The 7,873-nt window shown below is 41.7% G+C and overlaps 1 long non-coding RNA gene across 1 annotated transcript in view; it reads left to right on the top strand.

Moving 5' to 3' along the window:
• The window catches only part of LOC128993269 (uncharacterized), a 28,546-nt gene extending 24,543 nt beyond the window's left edge, over positions 1-4,003 (top strand). The window contains exon 3 of the long non-coding RNA XR_008490748.1: positions 3,911-4,003. This is a non-coding gene — a long non-coding RNA (uncharacterized LOC128993269). The remainder of the gene's footprint in view (positions 1-3,910) is intronic.
• The last annotated feature ends 3,870 nt before the right edge of the window (positions 4,004-7,873 follow it).

Here is a 7,873-nt window from a genome sequence, read left to right on the forward strand (position 1 = left end):
AATTTCCATATTTCTGAAGTTCAACTCCAATTCTAGGTGGTTGTCTTAACTTTAGAGTTGGTCAGAAAGGATTGACGTCTAAAATTGCAGACTTTCCATATTTGCAACATTTAACCCCCAGCACTGGTTGTCCTAGCTCAAGGTTTGACTCCTAAAAGTGCAGAATTTTAATATTTCTGAAGTTTTATCCCAATCTCTGGTGGTTGTCGGGTTGTCCTAGCTCCAGGGTTGGTCAGCAAGGGTTGTCGCCAGATTTCGCCCCGGCAGATGTCGCGTTCCACCCCTACATGCAGCTGCCTGCCTCCTCCGCTATTCCTGTCCTTCCTGTAGGGTCAACACCCTCCTTCGAGCGTCATCTGTGATTTTTTATTGTTTAAATGACTGTAAGAAGGTGCGCTAAGGGTGTAACGACCTTCTTGTACTCGGCGCCCTTTTGTGCTCATCGTGATCATCATTTGATCTCAAATTGTATTTTTTTATTTCATTGATATACATGAGTGTTATCATAGACAAAAAGAATTATATATAGACCGTCAGCCGTGCTGCGGTCAGCATAGGTTATGGCGTCCACTGCTGGGAGTGCCGTGTAGTTACTGTGTACGAGCTATGTAACTACACGGCGCTCCCAGCGGTGGACTCCAGAACATATGCTAATCGTATCACGGCTGGGTGTTATCCAAGTAGTACGGCCGTTTACAATTTTGTTGTGAGACAAAATTTAGTGGATATCTTGTGTTAAAGGTGAAAAATTGTACCCTACACCAATTTAAAGTCAATCTTTCGATCTTCAACCCCTTTTTTATGTTACCGGTGAAACTCATCTGTATATTTCATTGTATTTCTTTGTAGTTTGGTTTGTAAGAAATGCTACACACTAACTTTTTAATAGTCTAGTTATTGTAGTACTTAAGCTTAATCAACAACGTCAGAAAGGTCATGAACGTCAGCGATTCCACATGTGTTTAATGTATCCTATCAACTACAAAGCTACAAAATAATATTGATTCATTTACGGAGGCATGTTTTTCAACCAATAACTTATTTTTTTGACTTTCCTACGCATTGGACCACAATAAGAGAAAATAGTAAATCTTAATCCTAATGTATTTTTTTCCTATATTTACTGACTATGCATACACTTCTTTGTTTGAAGTTCGTTGTTGGTGATGGTGAGTTAATGTTGTTCAAAGGTTTATTGCGGACATTCGTGATGGAAAATGTCCGCAATAAACCTTTGAACAACATATGCTTACACGATCAAAGATTCTTTATCTTTCAAACCTTTTTTTAAATTATTTAACTTTACATAAGTGCTTCATATTTTTTTTTTCTAATTCCCCATCAATGAAGACTAACCAGATTTCCTTCAATTATTGTCCATGTCGTCGAAAAATCGTCAAACTTTGATTTTAATCATCGTGTATCCCAGTGTTCCACAATTTCAGTTTTTTCTTATTAATCTTCTATTTACAATTATAAAATCATCCTGCATTTAAAAAAAATATTTTAATACATTTTGCCATTAATTGCTTGTAAACATATGCATTCTTTATCCGTACAAACCCCTTGTACAAAATAATAAACAAACATTTGATAAAATATATCAATTATCGTTGACGTAGTATGACAAATATGAGAAAATACAATTTTCAATTACCTAAAATGGGAAAAAATGTATAACAAATTTAATCATATAAAAATATTAAAATAAATAATTGCAAATAAAAGAAATAATTTGATTGAAGAAGACAAACTATATAGATAATATAATAAAATACAACTTTATAAAATATCATATACTACGAGAAAAAAAAAAATTCTTTTATACCTGTATAAATTAAATCAGGGGCTTCCTTACGTTGGAATGCAAGGAATGTCTGAAGATAATTACAGTGTGTTCATTGGTCAGATGGCTGCAGTAATCGGCCGACCCTAAGATGAAGTGTGTTTTACTTTAGCCGTCATCTTCTGATTACTGGCAAAGGATACAAATTAAAATACCAAAGTTGACCATCTTGATAACACGGATTCACTGTACCTGATTATAGGCATTAGCGTGCATTTGTTTAGTAATTAACTTTTTACAGAGATGAGTTAGCATTTTAGTGCAAGACTTTTGAGATTTGTTGTTAAAAATTAAAAAAATTACTCGATATACTAGCAGAAATGTCAATAATACATGGATTACTATTATTGTAATAATTTGAAAAATTATCGTAACAAATTTAACGTATGAAACTGAATATTTTAATTTCAGGGTATGAAACTTGCCACTTTTCCAACACTGTGTCGTTTTAACACTTCAAAGGACATAAAAAAAGTTATTGACATTAAAAATATTTTTAAATGTTTTTCTAAAATCGAAGAAATCTTATCTGAGAAATTTATTTTGTTTTGTTTCCTATGTAGGGGAAGCTATTAATGATGCGCTTAAACCACCTTGTTACCGTGCTATCACATAATTATTGGTGAGGTAAATCAGCTGGTAGAGTGCTAGGCTTCGGTCCTTAAGGTGCTGGGTTCAAATCCCCCCAAACACCAATGGCACTTAGCTATGTTAACCCTCCAATCCTAACCTGTTAGTTGCAATAAGGGTCCAGGCTAGTGCGTAATGTCCTTAGTATAAAGGTCCCTGAACAGAAAGTCTCACCCCCTATTCGTTTGTTGACTTAATTTTTGTTATTTTATTTCCAAAACACGCAGCCTTAAAACTTAAAAAACCCGTTATTTACGGTGTTAAACTCCCAGGCCCGTATACATAAATCGGCCTCGAAGGTTCGGGGGTAATCAGGTAGTGGGTTATAAATGGGGCCCGAGTAATGACGGGCCCCCGGGGCCTCTACGTGACTGGAGTGGCCAAATCAACACTGGGGGCAGCGGCGACTAGATCTAGTTGGCGGTGGTGGAGGAATGTAAATGTTATATGAAGTGTTCCGGGACTCACTCGTCTCATGTGTACGTTTCTTGTAGGCAAACGTAATTCCACTGTATAAACATAGGCTGAATTTGAGCCTGTATGATTTTACTTGTGTCTTTTAGGTATATTTTAGCTGCAGATTTCATATTTGAATACTAAATTTTATAAAAAGGTGGTTGTCTGATAACTTATAATTAAAATAAAGCATTTAAAAATTCACGTATGATAAAAACAACGTAAAAGTATAATACGACTTTTGACTTTCAAGCAAATCTACCGGTACCTTTTGCTTATTGTCTAAGCTAACGAGTGATCAATGCGTTAAGTTGAAGGGAAAACGGATTACTTTGTCACCGGAACACTTCGTCGCCAGTAAGAATTGGGCCAGATTGACGGCGAAAAGGTAGCCCGTTTAATTGTATGAAATCAACGCTGAGCTAACCTGTTCCGAATAATGTCCAGGTAATAAATGTTGGTGACCAGGCAATTTTTACGCTGGCGCACCTTGTTAACGGTAATATTCGACTTAGGTTGACGGGACCGGATGCGTTAATGTGCTCTGTGGTTATTTTTTCAATCAGATATTTGATTTTTTACAATTTTTATACCTTAGATGAGTCACTCGGAGTCGGAGTCACTACGGCTGCAATTAGGTCGGTTTTGTGAGTGTGTGGTAGGGCTAATTTATAAATGTGTCATTAATAGTGTTAAATACAGTTTTCCCTATTGATAAGAGCAAAGCTCGCCCCCCCCAGTTGCTGCGTTTCTAAAGAATACACTCTAGACAGTACTGTAGTACATAATCATATGGAGATGCACATTTTTTTTTCTCTAAAGTGGTTCAAACCCAAATGTGGTACGATTCAAGATTTAAAACGGCGATTTCGGATGTATGGCTTATTTCCCATTTGCTTTGGGCTGGACCCAGTCATTAAAACTGTATTTCTAAATTATCACATTGGTTTATATGTAATGATCTTTTTTCTGTTACAGATTGGATATATCGATGTGAAACCCGCGAGCATGCTTTCCGTAAGTAATCGAATGTTTAATGGAAAATTCCAATAGATTGATATTCCAGACGAATTGTGTTGAAATACTTACCGATATGTCTTGTTTGAAAGTCTACTAATGAGATGTCTTTACTCTTATTCTCTTATTCATGCCACTCTTCAATAATAAAGACTTTCCTAGAGACTATTATAACATGGGATGGTGAAGTAGGCCTTATGTATCTACTAGCTGTAGATATTTATTTTCTTATCGAGGACGACTTTGAGTCAGCCTTTCAGAGTGTTTATGTCTCCTTTCATATTTTGTTGCTTATTTCCAATTAAATCTTGTAACTTTTTATTCTATAGTAAAATGATACGATACTATAAGTTTTTTAACGACATCTTTAACATGGAAAAGAAAAATCAACTTTACGGTAGTGTTTCAACAGTTGGTCTCGGTCGAGTCAATGAGGGTAAAAAGAGTGTAAACTGTTAATTCATCCCAAACAGCAACGATTTGTACGAAAATGTGTATTTAGGTTCTACTTAGCCTCTATTTCATAACCTATCCTGTGCTGGAGGTTGATTTTCCCCCAGGGGTAAATGCCCACGCCTTCTTGGTAAACAAATTATTAACTTTATCAATTTCGAAAAATGTATCGAATTTCTTACTTATTTTTGATGAAAATTTGCTGAGCCTCAAGAAGGGGTAACATCCACCCGCAGGGGAGAAACAGCCGTTGGCACAGGGTAGACTAGGTCCAAATTTGCATGAAAATCGGTGCTGTATATGATGAATTTATATAAAAATAGTCATTGACTTGACTACTAGTGTATTTTTAAATGAAGTATGACCAAAGTCATATTAACTTAGACACTAAATATCATTATCATACAGTACACATTGGACGGAAGTTAATTGAGTCATAATATGAGAATTCTTATTTCTCTTTCAGCTCCATGACCTAAGATCTTGACGTACAGGAATTTGTATACCCATTTTAGTTATTTTTCTACACGAATTCCGTGCGCTATACTCGTGTAATTGTTATATTCTGTATGACGGAACCTGTATTCTGAACTACCGCCTACCGGTGATAATCAGCAGCCATACTGCGGGTAGACGGAGAGTAGAAGACAGGTTCTGTCACACAGACTATAGTGATGTTGTTAGACAAACCACCCCACAGCGTGCACTGCCCTGCCCGTGCTATACCGGTGATCAGCAGCCATACTGCGGGTAGACGGAGGGTAGAAGACAGGTTCTGTCACACAGACTATAGTGATGTTAGACAAACCACCCCACAGCGTGCACTACCCTGCCCGTGCTATACCGGTGATAATCAGCAGCCATACTGCGGGTAGACGGAGGGTAGAAGACAGGTTCTGTCACACAGACTATAGTGATGTTAGACAAACCACCCCACAGCGTGCACTACCCTGCCCGTGCTATACCGGTGATAATCAGCAGCCATACTGCGGGTAGACGGAGGGTAGAAGACAGGTTCTGTCACACAGACTATAGTGATGTTGTTAGACAAACCACCCCACAGCGTGCACTACCCTGCCCGTGCTATACCGGTGATCAGCAGCCATACTGCGGGTAGACGGAGGGTAGAAGACAGGTTCTGTCACACAGACTATAGTGATGTTAGACAAACCACCCCACAGCGTGCACTACCCTGCCCGTGCTATACCGGTGATAATCAGCAGCCATACCGCGGGTAGACGGAGGGTAGAAGACAGGTTCTGTCACACAGACTATAGTGATGTTAGACAAACCACCCCACAGCGTGCACTACCCTGCCCGTGCTATACCGGTGATCAGCAGCCATACTGCGGGTAGACGGAGGGTAGAAGACAGGTTCTGTCACACAGACTATAGTGATGTTGTTAGACAAACCACCCCACAGCGTGCACTGCCCTGCCCGTGCTATACCGGTGATAATCAGCAGCCATACTGCGGGTAGACGGAGGGTAGAAGACAGGTTCTGTCACACAGACTATAGTGATGTTGTTAGACAAACCACCCCACAGCGTGCACTGCCCTGCCCGTGCTATACCGGTGATAATCAGCAGCCATACTGCGGGTAGACGGAGGGTAGAAGACAGGTTCTGTCACACAGACTATAGTGATGTTGTTAGACAAACCACCCCACAGCGTGCACTGCCCTGCCCGTGCTATACCGGTGATAATCAGCAGCCATACTGCGGGTAGACGGAGGGTAGAAGACAGGTCCTGTCACACAGACTATAGTGATGTTGTTAGACAAACCACCCCACAGCGTGCACTACCCTGCCCGTGCTATACCGGTGATCAGCAGCCATACTGCGGGTAGACGGAGGGTAGAAGACAGGTTCTGTCACACAGACTATAGTGATGTTGTTAGACAAACCACCCCACAGCGTGCACTGCCCTGCCCGTGCTATACCGGTGATAATCAGCAGCCATACTGCTGGTAGATGGAGTGTTAGAAGACAGGTCCTGTCACACAGACTATAGTGATGTTGTTAGACAAACCACCCTACAACGTGCACTACCCTGCCCGTGCTATACCGGTGATAATCAGCAGCCATACTGCTGGTAGATGGAGTGTTAGAAGACAGGTTCTGTCATACAGACTATAGTGATGTTGTTAGACAAACCACCCCACAGCGTGCACTGCCCTGCCCGTGCTATACCGGTGATAATCAGCAGCCATACTGCGGGTAGACGGAGGGTAGAAGACAGGTCCTGTCACACAGACTATAGTGATGTTGTTAGACAAACCACCCCACAGCGTGCACTGCCCTGCCCGTGCTATACCGGTGATCAGCAGCCATACTGCGGGTAGACGGAGGGTCAGAAGACAGGTTCCGTCACACAGACTATAGAGATGTTGTTAGACAAACCACCCCACAGCGTGCACTGCCCTGCCCGTGCTATACCGGTGATAATCAGCAGCCATACTGCGGGTAGACGGAGGGTAGAAGACAGGTCCTGTCACACAGACTATAGTGATGTTGTTAGACAAACCACCCTCCAGCGTGCACTACCCTGCCCGTGCTATACCGGTGATAATCAGCAGCCATACTGCTGGTAGATGGAGTGTTAGAAGACAGGTCCTGTCACACAGACTATAGTGATGTTGTTAGACAAACCACCCTACAGCGTGCACTACCCTGCCCGTGCTATACCGGTGATAATCAGCAGCCATACTGCTGGTAGATGGAGTGTTAGAAGACAGGTCCTGTCACACAGACTATAGTGATGTTGTTAGACAAACCACCCTCCAGCGTGCACTACCCTGCCCGTGCTATACCGGTGATAATCAGCAGCCATACTGTGGGTAGACAGAGAGTTAGAAGACAGGTTCTGTCATACAGACTATAGTGATGTTGTTAGACAAACCACCCCACAGCGTGCACTGCCCTGCCCGTGCTATACCGGTGATAATCAGCAGCCATACTGCTGGTAGATGGAGTGTTAGAAGACAGGTCCTGTCACACAGACTATAGTGATGTTGTTAGACAAACCACCCTACAGCGTGCACTACCCTGCCCGTGCTATACCGGTGATAATCAGCAGCCATACTGCTGGTAGATGGAGTGTTAGAAGACAGGTCCTGTCACACAGACTATAGTGATGTTGTTAGACAAACCACCCTCCAGCGTGCACTACCCTGCCCGTGCTATACCGGTGATAATCAGCAGCCATACTGCTGGTAGATGGAGTGTTAGAAGACAGGTCCTGTCACACAGACTATAGTGATGTTGTTAGACAAACCACCCTCCAGCGTGCACTACCCTGCCCGTGCTATACCGGTGATAATCAGCAGCCATACTGTGGGTAGACAGAGAGTTAGAAGACAGGTTCTGTCATACAGACTATAGTGATGTTGTTAGACAAACCACCCCACAGCGTGCACTGCCCTGCCCGTGCTATACCGGTGATAATCAGCAGCCATACTGCTGGTAGATG

The sequence above is a fragment of the Macrosteles quadrilineatus genome, unplaced genomic scaffold (assembly GCF_028750875.1).
Source record: "Macrosteles quadrilineatus isolate MER2022 unplaced genomic scaffold, UCM_ALF_1.0 Scaffold_1__1_contigs__length_201487025, whole genome shotgun sequence".
Classification (NCBI taxonomy): domain Eukaryota; kingdom Metazoa; phylum Arthropoda; class Insecta; order Hemiptera; family Cicadellidae; genus Macrosteles; species Macrosteles quadrilineatus.